This window comes from Mustela putorius, unplaced genomic scaffold (genome assembly GCF_011764305.1).
Source record: "Mustela putorius furo isolate JIRA1106 unplaced genomic scaffold, ASM1176430v1.1 tig00000407_pilon_pilon_pilon, whole genome shotgun sequence".
In the NCBI taxonomy this organism is placed as follows: domain Eukaryota; kingdom Metazoa; phylum Chordata; class Mammalia; order Carnivora; family Mustelidae; genus Mustela; species Mustela putorius.
In genome coordinates, this window is record NW_025421373.1 from 24,185,414 (window position 1) to 24,200,436 (window position 15,023).

The 15,023-nt window shown below is 45.4% G+C and overlaps 1 protein-coding gene across 2 annotated transcripts in view; it reads right to left on the minus strand.

The window, feature by feature from the left end:
• Positions 1–210: 210 nt before the first annotated feature.
• The window catches only part of ATOX1 (antioxidant 1 copper chaperone), a 28,583-nt gene continuing 13,770 nt past the window's right edge, over positions 211–15,023 (minus strand). Inside the window, exon 4 of one of the 2 annotated variants that reach the window (XM_013049103.2) lies at positions 211–1,495. The gene's annotated coding sequence lies outside the window, so the exon portion shown is untranslated. Of the gene's footprint in view, positions 1,496–9,915; positions 10,133–15,023 lie in introns of those variants that run through there. The other variant, XM_013049074.2, reaches the window with a different exon arrangement.

Genomic DNA, 15,023 nt, shown 5'->3' on the forward strand with positions numbered 1-15,023 from the left:
AGAATGAAAGTGAAAAAGACAAACAATATCTTACCAGTATTATGAAAATAGTCTGGACCTTCAAAGGGACCTCCTGGTTCCCTGGACCATACTTTGAGAACCACTCCTCTAAAACATGAAATTTTAATCAAATGTTTAGGAAGCTCTTCCACACCTTCATGATTTAAGAATCTCTAAACATAAGGATGCCTGAGGCTCAGCAGGAGAATATTTGTTTATGATTTATTGGGTTTAATTTGGGGCCACCAGCTCCATTTCCCCTTCTTTGGGAACTATGGGTTGATTTTCTTCTCAGGTAATACCTTCTCCTGCACTCTGAGTCCAGCTTAGCTAAGCCATCCCATTCTCCACAGCCACAGGAACTGTTCCAGGGAGGAACGTGAGGTGGAGTGCAACGCGGAATCTGGCCTTTCCTCCTGGGTTGGACTAGGAGAGGATGTCAGATCCCAAAGTAGCAGCAACCTTTCTGAGATCACACAGAGGCCTGTGTGAGCAAAGAAGCCCATGAGAAGGAGGACAAAGTAGAGAGAGACAGAGACTGGCCTTGGGACACTGGTCTGTGCCACTAACCCAGCCTGGGGCAGACACTGCTACTTGTCTGCTCTTTTGACAAACGAACAGACCCTCAGTTTTGCTCAGGGAGCTCTACGTCCAACCCCAAGTACCCCACTTCCTAGACTCTGTGGCAGTGCAGGGAGGCCATGTGACCTGCTTCTGGCTGACGACTTGCAGCAGAAGTCAGGGCCTGGACTTCTGGGGAAGGCTATGGAGGGAGGGAGACTTCGTTCAGTGTCCCCTTCCTTCTAGGGTTACAGACAGGAACACGCAGGCCACCAGGGCTGACGGACGGGAGGAGACCATGGATGTCTCCTACTCTGCAGCGTCCCAAGATGGTCAAGAGTGCTTTGCAAAGTGAGATAAAAGCTTTTGGAATCACGCTTCTGGGACACACGGCCCAGGGCAATCCCTGTGTGGTAGACAGCCCAGCTCCTCGCCTTCTCGCCAACAGGAGCAGATCAATCTTTCGCTTCTGCTCTCCTGGGTTGGATTTTCTGTCGCTTTCAAGAGAAGAAACCAGATTTCTGGCTCTGAGAAGGTCACATTTATTCAGCAGGCATACAGCCATTTTTCGTGTCTGTGAGACAAGGTGAGCCGCAGCCAGACCTTTAAGAGAAAGGAGATGACGTGACGTGGTGGAGACATACCCCCCGCCCCCCAGCTTCAGAGAAACATCAAAACAGGCAGAGGAGAGAGGAAGAAAGACACCAGGCAAGGAGCAGCCTTAAGGGGAGGAGAAAATTGGTTCCAGCTTTGGAAAGGGGCTGAAGCAGTGTCTGGAGCTGCTGTCTGGGTCACAAGCATCATTTTGATGACTCCATAGCCAAGCTATGCAGGGATGGCTCCTCCAGCTTTCAGCAAACTCTGGCCTCTTCTGAGGCATGTGAAGAACCGCATTCCTTCAGGGGCTGGGCCGCTTCAGAATTTTTCCTCTTTCCTGGAGAGGATCAGGAGGGAGGGGATGGGGAGCAGAATGAGAATTATTGCAGAGGCACCTGGATGGCTCCGTCGCTTAAGTGTCCAGCTCCTGGTTTTGGCTCAGGTCACGATCTCAGGGTCCTGAGATCCAGCCCCTCGTCAGGATCCACACTGAGCGCAGAGCCTGCTCAAGACTCTCTACGTCCCTCCCTCTTTGCCCCTCTCCCTCGTCCACTGATGTGTGTGCTCGCTCTCTCTAAAAAAAAAAAAAAAAAAAAAAAGAATTAAGGCAAGCGTGGACAAACTTTAGAGTCAAGAAATCTGATTCTAAGTCTTAATTCTGCACCAAATTGCTGGGGATCTTGAACAATTTATGTAATTTTTTCTGGGACTCAGTTTCTTACGTAGAATGGTCATGTTGCAAGGATTAGCTGAGCTATAATTAAAATTTAATAGGAAAGAACTATGTAAGATGTAACCATTATAGGAAATTCAGTAAAGGGTACATGGGACCCCCGAATACTATTGTCTTTTCTTTTTTTCTTTTTTATTTAAAGGATTTTATTCATTTGACAGACATCACAAATAGGCAGAGAGGCAGGCAGAGAGAGAGGAGGAAGCAGGGAGCCTAATGTGGGGCTCGATCCCAGGACCCTGGGATCATGACCTGAGCTGAAGGCTTTAACCCACTGAGCCACCCAAGCACCCCTACTACTGTCTTTTCAACTTCTGGTCATCAATGGCTAGTTCGAAACAAGAAGTTCTAAAGAGATTTTTTTTTTTTAATTAATAGGAAGGAAGGAAGAGAAAAAATCAATATGTCCTAAGTGTGGGGTTTTGCAGTTTCCTGACAGTTAGGCAATAGCAATGAGGAGACGAAGGAATTTGATGGAACAGAAATGGAGTTTGGTATGGATTATTAATTAGATCCCTGTTAATGCTCTTAGAGATACAGAAGTAAAGATTATAGAGCTTCTAAGGGACTTGTGATGGTGGGACTTTGTTTTCTTCCCCTGGGACTCTGCGCAGACTGGGCCATGTGAACCTCTGGGATTTTCCAGGGTTATGCTCTTGACAGAGGCAGGTCAGCAATGCTGATGGCCTTTCAGTGTCCCAGCCCCCGCTGTACTCCGAACGAGCTCCCAGCATGCCCAATCCCTACCAACACAGCTCTCAGAAAGGTGGTCAGAATAAAGACAAGAACAATACCTTCGGCCCCTGGACCTATCTAGAACCTTCTCTAAGATGAAGTCTCTCAGGCCCTTTACCTCATCCCATCATCCTTCCTTGGCCTCTGGAACAGATTAGAAGCTTCCTGTTCTGGAGGACAAGGAAAAAGCCTGAAGAGCTGTGTAAGCTAAGGGGCTTAGGTCTCCACAGCAACTCCACAATTCCTCAGCCCCTTTGCCCAGGGGAAAAGTGAGTGATAGTAGGCAGAAAGGCCCTGGGGCTGCAGTGCCTCTCTATCCAACACCGAAAGCTGTCACAGAGGGCGACCTGATGCAGGTGTTCGGGCAAGGTCTAGAGGCAGTGCAGAGATGGGGGAGGTGGTGAGACGTGTCCCCACACCTAGGGTCAGGACGTTTGTCAGTACTGATGCTCCATTTAGTCATCTTCGCAGTGTTGGAGGATGGCCTCACCAGATAGCATAGGACAGATAGGATAGGTGCTTGTGGCGAATCTGAGGGATGGGCTCTGTCGCTGGTGGAAAGTTTGGTATCCGCAGCCAGCGCACGTTATTCCGTGTGAAGAGACATCTGGAATCAGACATCAGGCTGCTGATGACGCAGCACAGATTTGGGGCGGAGGGTGGGGTCTGAACAGATGGGATACCCGAGCGGCGTCCTGCTCTGTCACAGTCTGTCCTCCCCACTCTGAGCTCAGTAGTGGAAGGCAGTGGTTTTTCACAAGAGGTGGAAGAGCAGGCTCGGCAGCTGCGCCATCTAGGTTCAAATTCTGATCTAACGCCAAGTAACAGCAGGTAACAGGTGTATAAAACGGCCAAAAAAGAAAAAAAATATATAATGTACCTATCTCTCAGGTTTTCGCGAGGATGAAATGAGATTTTGCATGTGATGTGCTCATTAGCCCACAGCCCAGCACATAGGATGCGTACTTTAAATTCAAGCTACTGTAATTTTATTATTTTTTATTTCATTGATTTGACAGACAGATCACAAGTAGGCAGAGCAGCAGGAAGAGAGAGGGAAACAGGCTCCCAGATGAGTAGAGAGCCCGATGTGAGGCTTGATCCCAGGATCCCGGGATCATGACCTGAGCCAAAGGCAGAAGCTTTAACCCACTGAGCCACCCAGGTGCCCCCGAGCTATTGTAATTAGTGGTGGCGGAGAGCATCAGGCCAAGTGGGTGTGGGGCCCTGCCCTGAAGGAAATTGCTGGTGACCTCAGATAATCTTCTCAACCTCTGGATCTGTGCCTCTTCTTCTGAAAAAATGAGAGTTGAACCAAAGCTAGGCCCTTCTACTGTAAGGATCTCTGAAAATCTTGAAGGGAAGTCTGAGCCACTAAGACACAGTCCCTGTTTTGAAATGCTGAGTTTTCAGTGCTTCAGTAAAGGACACCTCTCTGAGGAAGCCCGGCCCGGGAGGGAAGGCAGCTGAATGACAGAACGCTTTTCAAGACATTTGGCCAGGGTGTGCTGACTCAGAAGAAACAGTGAACACAATTCTCGGTCCTGAGGGTAACGAGAAGTTCCCTGCCAGTCCCCAGAGAGAAAGCCCTCTGTAAGCTCATGGAAGGGGGCAGGACTTTCATAGAATAATAGAATGTCAAAGCTAGAGAAGCTCTTAGGGAGTTTCTAGTTCAGGGGGTTTTAAACTGCGTTCTGTGAGTGCTTCTGCAGGGCCATAAACTGTTAATATTCATCTCATTTTGTATACCTCAAGCTGTATTTACAGCTGTGACTGAAAAACAGCAAAGACACCCACATTAGTCACCCATTAATTTCAACACACCAGAAATCATAATCCATTACTATTAATTAATATATTGTGATTAATTAATATACTGTGGCCGATTCTGCTGCAGATTCTGCTGGTTATCCCCTAAATCTAGTATTTCTTTTTCACCTTTGTTGTGGAAACTACAGTTGGGTGGGTCCATGGCCACTCAGATTAAAGACTACATTTCCCAAGCCTCCCTTGTGCCTGGGTAAGGCTTTGGGATTAAGGTTTGGTCAATGGGATGTAAGCAGAGGCTGTGAGTGCGACTTCCAGGGTTAAACTGAGAGGGGACGCCCTTCTTCTCATCCCTCTTCTTGCTGGATCTAATGTGGACATGATGGTAGAGGTCAGTCAGCCATTTTGGACTCTGGATTGGAAAGTTTTGTGTTGAAGATGGTAGATGAAAGAGAAGGAGCCTTGGGTCCTCGATGACCATTGAGCTCTTCCCTGTTCACACCGAGTGCCTTGAATGGCTCACCCCCGTCTTCATCTATATGAAGGAAACATAAACTTCAATCTTGTTAAGCCACTTCTATTTTTGGATTTTTTTGCCTTTTGCAGCTAAACCTAAATGACACAGTTGTGTTCTCAGTGATTGACTTTATAACATATTAGTAACATTTTTATAGTTTATGGAAAGATTCTAAGGAAAACACCACTTGTAACTCCCACTCCGGTCAAGAAATTTACAGATGCCCTCTCTGTGCCTTGACCCAGGGACAACAAACTAATTGCTCCAAAAGAACCTCTCTCCTGACTTTTATAGTAAATACTTCCACAATATAATGATGTAATTTTACCTTGAAAACACTTTGATTGAGAGCACTTTTATCCATTTTAGATGGGATTACTCTTTTTTTAAAGATTTTATTTATATATTTGAGAGAGAATGAGAGAAAAAGAGAGAGAGAGCACAAGAAGGGGGAGGGTCAGAAGGAGAAGCAGACTCCCCACCGAGCAGGGAGCCCAATGTGGGACTCAATCCCGGGACTCCAGGGTCATGACCTGAGCCAAAGGCAGTCTCCCAACCGACTGAGCCACCCAGGCACCCTAGATGGGATGACTCTTAAGACTTTGTTTGACAGAAGTCTGACTCTGATCAGAAAGTTAGAAAACGACTGAAATGGTCTGACCACCTCATTTTACAGAGGAAGAATATAAAGCTTAGGGAGAGGAAAAACTTTCTAGTATCAATCAGCAAATTGGTGGCAGAGTGAACTCAAGTTCTCTCTGACTCTTTAGCATCTCATTTTCTAGTTCTTTCCAGGAGAAAAGACCCTAGACACAAGGTACCAGCCTTATCCAGTGACTCAAAGATGAAGAAGAATTGCCAACACACCCTCTATTATGGGTTCCATCCTCCAACACCAAATCTGGCTCTTTCCACATAGATCTCAGGGCAGAGAGGCTGTTTAGGGACCTCGGCAGTGGTTCTTCCCATATGGCTTTGCCCGTTAACCTAAAAAAATGCACCCACAAAAGTCACAGAGGAGTCACAGATGGAGGCCACACAATGGAGATGATAATTGGGTACAGTGGGGCCTCTCTCCCACTGACACACACAGGCCCCGGAGATCACTGCGGTCAAGTACGACACTGAATCTCTGGGACCAGCAGAAGTGAGAAGCAGCGATGCAGGCTGGAGCAAGCCTGAGTTCTTCCATCATATCCACTCAACCGTTCTTACCAATGTAGGGAGGCTCCTAACTCAATTCCAGAGGAATCGCCCATGCTCATGAAAGTCAATTAATTTCTGCTGTGAAAGATGCCCATCACACTTTGTTGTAGGACATGGCAGAACCTGATAGCTCACAGAACCTGTTCTCACTGGCCAGATTCCATAAGTCCTTCTGTCCCAGACTTTTGGATGGTTTATAGGGGGACCTGTTGGCTTCTCCCTTCTCCTATGGACTAAAATTAGCAAACACCATTTAGTAAAGATGTTATTATGTGTTCCCTGAGGGAGCAAGGGATATTCCAAAGACACATGTTTAGGAAACATTGTATACTTTATCTCCTTTTTGAACAGTCAGGACGTACAGTGCTAGCATAGTAAACCCTCTGAGAATTCACACAGTGGGGAATTTTGCTTGATTTTGCCTGACTTGCCCTTTCCAGAACTTATTTTGAGTTTTGGATCTGGTGTTTCCCTAATAGCATCTTGCATAGACCTCTTTGGTGACCGATGCTACAACCCCTTTGAAGGATAACGGATGCACTGATACACATGTATCACACATACCCCGTGCATAGAAAATCGCCTTTCTGGCCCAGGTAGCCCATTTCTCTGGAAAAGTACTGAATTATCCCCTACTCTGTAAAACTCCACTTCTTACATCCCCGAGAAGCAATTGCAGAACTGACCTAACCCTGCCCAGTCTGGGGTGGGATCCCGGGGGACGGCTGGCCGGGCTTCACTGCCTGGCACCGGCCTTGTTGTACCCAGAGCCATGGCCAGCCGGCAGCCACCCAGTGTGTGTCTGGGCTTGTTTTTCCTTCCTCTCCCTGCTCTTTTTGGAACACAGCTGAATGGCTCCAGTCTCTCAGGCCTACTCCTGGCCAACATTGGTCCCCTCGAAGTCTGGCCAACTCCTCTCCCACTGGCCTTGAAAAACAGCCCCTCCACACTGGGAAGCACAGCACTGGGCTGTTTTTCTTCCTCGTGCACCCCAGGAAACCTCTCCTATGCCTGGGCTCCTTTCCCAGACCTTGGCTGCCAACGCATTTTAAACTCATCCTTAGCCTAGTCAGTCACCTGAAGAAAAGAGACTCACAGAGGAGCCCAAGATGAAAGAGTCTTTAATCTTGTGGCTTTTTGAGTTTTGTTTTTAGTAGGAAAGACTTATTTTCAAAACAAATTATCATGTGGAATTTACCAGTTTACAGAACAAATAGGCAAGGACATTTATGGAAGACTTGTTTGTTTCAGCAAAACTCTAGAAAGAAACAAAATGTCCATTAGTAGCAAGCAGGCATAATAAAATTATGGTAAAGTCATACCCAGGAATACTATGCAGCCGCCTAATAGCGTGGGCAACCCCCAACGCTGCCAAAAGTCCTAGGAAAGTCCCTATTCTAGATGGACAATATTTGGTTAATGATTTCATTTTAGGGCAAAAGTAAAGAGAGGTTTCTGGGACACAGGACTTGATAAAACTGAGCAAAACCCCAGGCAAAAAGATGAGTTGCTCGCCCTATAGTTAACAGAAATTAAGACTTTTATTTTAGAAAGAAAAGGTACAAGTATATTTGTATATTCACATATGAAATCAAACCAGTATTTATACTTTAAATACAAAGGCAAAAATGTGTGGACTGATAGGAAACACAAAACGATCTCATGATGTATGATAAGTAAGAAACACAAGGCAAGCTGTGAAAGTCAAGTGTGCTCTCATTTCCTATTTGTTTTTCTCTCTCGCTCTCTTTCTCTATCTCTTTTCCCCTTAAAGGTCAGAGCAGGGGAGCAGTGGGAGATTTATTCATGTAATAAAGTGAAGTTTGTGACTTTTTTTCTACTAGTGTACCATATCATAAAAAAAATGGCTGGACTGATTTTCACCAAATTCTAAGGACATGTTTGGGATGATCTGACTTAAAATATGGGGTTTTTTTTTGACATATGAAAACTTCATTCTTTTTTTAAAAAAAGAATTTATTTATTTATTTGACACAGAGAGATAGCAAGAGAGGGAACACACAAGCAGGGGAAGCGGGAGAGGGAGAAGCAGGCTTTCTGCTGAGCAGGAAGCCGGATGCAGAGCTCAATCCAAGGACCTTGGGATCAAGACCTGAGCTGAAGGCACTTAAGGACTGAGCTACCCAGGAGCCCCTGGAAACTTCTTTCTAAGGAGTCTGAGAAGGATGCTTCAAAGAGATAAGCAGTCATTCTCTAGAGAAGCTGACCCTGGTTAATAAGAGAGGCCCATGTAATCACCAATTGGGAAAGATACTACAATATGGATTCAGGTCCACTGACAGAGAAAACACAGAGTGGTTTATAGTGAGTGTCCAAAATAAAGGGTCACAACGTAGACTTTCCAAATGGAAGGCCTCAGTGTGCAGGCCTGCTTCCCACATGAGTGAGTAGAATCAGACATCAAGATGTGTAAGGATGTAGGTATATGTGTATGTATGCTTCCCAGTGGAGCAGTGGTTCCGGATATTAAATCTTGCATTTGCCTACCCCTGAAACTAACAATACACTGTATGTTAACTAACTTGAATTTAAATTTAAAAAAAAAAAAAAAAAAGCTTGCATTTGCAGACCGCCCCTGAAAGATGCATATGAAATTGCTGATAATCTGGGGTGCCTGGGTGGCTCAGTGGGTTAAAGCCTCTGCCTTCAGCTCAGGTCATGATCCCAGGGTCCTGGGCTCAAGCCCTGCATCGGGCTCTCTGCTCAGCAGGGAGCCTGCTTCCTCCTCTCTCTCTGCCTGCCTCTCTGCCTACTTGTGATCTCTGTCTGTCAAATAAATAAATAAAATCTTTTAAAAAATAAACATAAGGATCACACACCTAAAATGAACATTGTCCTTATTTTCCATTTGTATGGCCTTTTGAATTGTTGGAAATATTTTCCATTTTTATAGATCAAGTTCTTTTTCTTTTAATTTATGAAATTTCAAGTGTACAAAAAGCTATAGAGAATAATAAAGTTAGTATTTTTGTACTGGGGCACTTAGGTGGTTCAATTGGTTAAATGTCCAACTCTTGATCTCACCTCAGGTCTCAGGGTTGTGAGTTCAAGCCCTGTGTTGGTCTCCATGGAACCTGCTTAAAAAAACAAAAAGACAGGGGTGCCTGGGTGGCTCCGTTGGTTAAGTGTCTGCCTTCAGCTCAGGTCACGATCTCAGGGTCCTTGAATTGAGCCCTGCGTAGGGCTCCCTGCTTGGTGGGGACCCTGCTTCTCCCTCTCCCTTTGCTGCTCCCCCTACTCTCTCTCACTCTGTCAAACAAATAAATAAAATCTTAAAAAAATAAAATAAGTAAAAACCAAAACACAATGAACAAAAACCTTTGTATCTACCTGCAGGTTTGGCAAATTGTAATATTTTACCATATGTGGTCGTACAAGAAAACCCTGCAGCTCCCTTCTTGTCTTTCTTCTCTACTTTCACACAGAACACTTTGGACACTTCTTGTTATTAAATGTGTGGGGTCTTGTATTTTTTGTTTTGTTTGTTTGTTTGTTTGTTTTTGCCTCTACAGCAAGCAATTCTGTGACACCAGCTGAGTGTCCTAAAGTGTAACTCAATTCTGACATTATCTATCCAGAGATAGTGTCAGATCCCACAGATGAAACCTCAGTCCTGTAAGACTCCCCCTACTCAAATGCCAGTCCCACCTAGTAGATTTGTGATAGTCCCCCCAGGCTACCTACAACTTCTATCCGACTTGGCTACAAATCGGAGTTCTCATTACTCCCTCCTCTTCGTATTTGATTATTTACTACAACAGAGAACTCAGTGAAAAACTTACATTTACCAGTTTATTAAGGGAAATGATAAATGATGCATTTGAACAGCCAGATGAAGAGATTCATAGGGCAAGGGCTGGGAGAGCCCCAACCGCAGGTGCTTCTGTCTCTGTGAAGTTGGGGTGCACCACCTTCCAGTATGTGGATGTGTTCACCAACCTGGAAGCTCTCTGCACCCCAACTCTTTTGGGTTTTGTACATGGATGATCACTCATCTGCAAATAAAGACAGTTATTTTTCTTCCTTCCCAATCTGTGTGCCTTTTATTTCCTTTTCTTGCCTTATAGCATTATCAAGAACTTCCTGTACAATGTTGAAAAGCAGTGGTGAGAAGGGACATCCTTATCTTGGACCTGATCTTAGTGGGAACGTTCCAAGTTTCTCACTCTTAAGTAGGATGTTTGCTATAGGTTTTTGTAGATATTATTTATCAAATGGGGATGTTCCCCTCTGTTCTAGTTTACTGACAGTTTTAAAATTCTTTTTTAGCTTACCGATATGTTGGATTACATTAAGTGATTTTTCAAATGTTGAAGCAGGCTTTCATACCCAGAATAAATCCCACTTGGTTATGATGTGTAATTCTTTTTATCCATCACTGGATTTGATTTGCTAGTATTTTGTGGAGGATTTTTCCATCTGTGTTCATAAGAGATACTGGTCTATAGTTTTCTTGTAATATCTGTCTGGTCTTGGTGTTGGGGTATTGCTGGCCTTATAGTATGAATTAACATTTTTGCTGTTTTCATTCTCTAAGATAGATTGTAGAGAACTGACATAATTTCTTCCTTATAAGTGTTTGGTAGAACAACAAGGTAATTTTAATAAGTAAGGGGAATAGTCTTGGTAGAAAGGTGCCCCATCATCTACTGCTCTCTTTCTCCTGAGGTACCAGCATGGAAACTTAGGTTTCCATAGAACAAAGCTCGAAATCACTGATCTAGACCACGAATCAATGAATTTTTCTGTCGAGGGCAAGACGGTAAACATTTTGGGTTTTGCGGGTCATATGGTGTCTGTCGCAACTCTTCAACTTGGCCAGGGCAGTGCAGATGGAGCCCCAGAAAACAGACATTAGAGATGAAGGTGTGGCCATGCGCAACTTAATGAAAGAGCAGGTTACACAAAGACTAACAAAATGGTTAATGCTCATTGAAAGCCTACTACACACCAGCGAATGTAGTAAATGATTTACCTGGATTATCTTGTTTATCAGAGCTGCCCTGTGACATAAATGCAACGATCTCTAACTTATGGATAGGGAAACCATTTCTGTTTCCTTGTACATCCAGTTGATGGTGAACAGCATGGGGATTAGGACACCGACCTCCCCTGTGCCCTGACCTCTGCGTAGTTGAAAAATCTTAGTATAGCTTTTTATTTTAAGATTTATTTATTTTAGAGAGAGTGGGAAGCGGGGAGGGGCCGAGGGAGAGAGAAATTCAAGGAGACTGTGCTGAGCATGGAGCCTGACACAGGGTTTGATCCCATGACCCCGAGATCAGACCCGAGCTGAAACGAAGAGTCTGACGCTCAACGGACTATGCCACCCAGGCGCCCTGAAAATCTTCGTTTAACTTTTGACTCTCCAAAAACGTGTATCTATTAATAGCCAGCTGTTGACCAGGAGGCTTCCCCTCTCCCTCTAGCCCTTCCTACCATCTCAGTGGCTTTTCTGGCCTTTCTAATTACCAGAAACATAGAGGGAACCATAGCTTCTGTTTAGAGCAGAAAAGGAGTGAGATACCCACAAACGACTGCCTGGGTGAGGGCTATTTCCAAACTGGATCCTGGGAGGGGCAGTGACTGAGCACAGTCAGGGACAGGGCTGCTGGTGGGTGTGGCCTGAGTGGGCAGGCTGGTCGTCTTACAGAGTGCTCTGATTCAGGGACGTGTCCTCAGAAATGTGAATTTTGAGATGCCCTGATTAAACGTCTACCCCACACCGGGCCCTGGGTGCCCATTACCTGTGGGTTAGGTGCCACCCGGAGTCACATCTCCCAGATGAAGAGAGAGGAGTAACTTGCCCAGGTTTCCTCTGCTTGAGGGACTCATCCAGCTCTTTCCATGCTGAGCCAAGAACCGTGTGGGCTGGCATAGGATTGGGGTGGGGGGCAGGGGGTGGTCCAAAACTGCTTGGCCTTTCCCATGTTTCTCAGGTCCCACTGTCAGGAAGGCATCAACAAAGAGGCTAGTGATCAGGAGGTCCGCTAACTCCAGCTCTGTCCCTGAGAGGCTGAGGAAGGAATCTGGGATACTCTTCGTGAGGTAGGCTGGGGGGGGGGGGTAGGGATAGGAAAGGCCAAGCCTGTTCTTTTTTTTTTTTTTTTTTTTTTAATATTTATTTATTTATTTATTTGACAGAGAGCAGAGAGAGAGAGATCATAGGTAGGCAGAGTGGCAGGCAGAGGGAAAGGGAGAAGCAGGCTCCTGCTGAACAGGGAGCCCAATGTGGGGCTTGATCCCAGGATCCTGAGATCATGACCTGAGCCAAAGGCAGCCACTTCACCAACTGAGCATCCCAGGTGCCCTGGAAAAGCATGTTCTGCCTCTGAGGAGCCACCACAGGGAAGGGCTAGACTGATGCCCACATGGCAGGACTAACCCAGCCCAGTCGTGAGAAGCGCCAGGGACATAAAGATGGCTTCAACACCAGATCCTTGCCTCACAGAGCTGTCTAAGGCAGAGCAAGCTGCTAGTGGTGCTCCCTCTTAGGGGTGGTTTGCAGCTCAAAGCTTGGGGCCATCCATCAGAAGGAGGTGATGTGGACATTGGGTAGGATGACCACCTAGGTCTTCTTCCCTAGGATCCTGCGATGATAATGACAGCCAAGCGGAGCCCCCTTTGTGTCTGTGAGTTACTCACTTCACTCTAAGAAAAAGGTACTGTTATTATTCCTATTTCATAGGTGAGAAAAGTGAGATCTTGGGCAGCTAAGCAGGTTACCCAAGTTCACACAGCTGGTGAACAGTCAGGCTGGGACTGAACCCATTTATCTGCAGAGCCTGCGTTCTTATCCAAGATACAGCCTGCTTCTAGCTGTCTGGGATCAACCATTCTAAAAGGGTCAGGATGCTAGGAACCCATGATGAGTAGACCAAGAGGACATAGAGCTTTATTTCCAGAGACTTTCGATACTTGATTTCATGGCAGTCATGAGATTTGCAACCTCCCCCATCTTAGGTAGCAGATTAGGAAACTCATCTTGTCCACTTACACTGAGTAGCCACAGCCCCTAAAAACATGGAAATCTAAAATTAGCTCTGACAGACACTCCCTAGAAATTGCAGACTTGAGGTTTCTAGGTGACTGGCACTAATTAAAGGAGAACACAAGAGAGGACCGCGACCCAAACCAACTGCTCACACCCACACAGAGCAATGCTGACATTTCATTTGTACTTTTTGTAGTCTGCCCTGGCCAAAACGATGGAGATCAGATAGTTTTCCAAATATCAGTTTTTGAACTTCAAAGATTTTATTTATTTATTTATTTATTCGACAGAGAGAGACATCACAAGTAGGCAGAGAGGCAGGCAGAGAGAGAGAGAGAAGGAAGCAGACTTCCTGCTGAGCAGAAAGCCGGATGCGGGGCTCGATCCCAGGACCCTGAGATCATGACCTAAGCTGAAGGCAGAGACTTTAACCTACTGAGCCACCCAGGCGCCCCTTGGTTTTGAACTTCAAATTGTATAAAGGTGAAACTTCTTGTTCAAACAAAAAGCTTCATTTGTGGAATACCATCAGCAAATATTTTGGCATGTGATGATGTTTTTTATCTTTTTAAAGATTTATTTATTTATTTGAGAGTGAGCAAGAGAGAGAGAGTACAAGTGGGGAGGAGGGGCAGAGGGAGAGGGAGAAGCATGTGGTATTTGATCCCAGGACCCTGGGATCATGACCTGAGCTTAACTGACTGAGCCACCCAGGTGCCCTGGCATGTGAGGATCTTAAGGCTCACAATAGCCCCACGGAGTATGTACATGTATGACCCCCAACTTCCAGGAGAAAACCGAGCTGCACAAAAGAATCAAGCTTTCCCAAGTCACCGCGGTTATTAGATGGTGAAGGAAGAATTTGAATCCAGAGATGCTAAAGTCCAGAGGATGTAGGACTGGGCCAAAGAAGAAAGCCAAGTTGATAGAACTATCAGCTGAGCTGCCTCGGTTTGGGTCTGGGTGTGTTGGGTTGAAAGAGTCCAGCCCACTAAGACTCTCCCTTGTGCAGGGCAGGGCCCTTGGGGAACCTGGCCAGTCCCAGAGAGCAGCATAAAACCCTGGAAAGAACACAAATGTCCATCAACAAGTGAATGAATAACCATTCATGGCGTGTGGTAGAGCCAATACCATGGAACACTTACTACTCGATCATAATGAGACATGAGTTGTTGCTACCCATAATTACAGATGAATTTCAAAATAATCATGTTGGGTGGGAAAAAACAGACAAAAAATGAGAATATACTGTATGATTGCACTTATAGAAAAGTCTAGAACATTTAAACGAATTGTGACAGCAGAATGGTAGTTGCTTGGGATGAAAGGAGGGGTGGAAAGGATTACCAAGGGACCCGAGGAAACTTTCTGAGGTGATCTAGTCGCTATCTTGATGGTGGTGATCATTTCATGAATATGTTTGTTTGTGCCTTTAAAAATCATACATTGAAGTAAGTGCAATTTATTGAATGGAAGGAATCATACCGCAGTAAAGCTGTTTAAAAAACTCAGAAAATCTTGAATTTAACAGGTCAAGAAAGAAGGTGACTAGCTTCAGCTCATTCAGCACGTGGAGGGGCTCCCTCTGGGACCCAGGCTCTACCTCCAGCTCCTTGAGGGACAGACAGCTTCTCTGTAGCTGTGGACTGTCAGCAGTGAGCAAACCAAGGCTCTGGCCACAGGATGGATGGTTGACAGAGGCCAAGTGGCTGGGAGATTTACCCCATCAGTCCCAGAAACAGTGACAATGACAGTTATTGGGAACACCCTAGAGGTCACTCTAGGCTGTTGTACTCATCACCAGGGAACTTTGACAAAAATATAAGCCTCCAGAAAGGATTAGACCAGGCAATCTCTTCCTCTTAAAAGATTCTCACAACAAATATCTACTT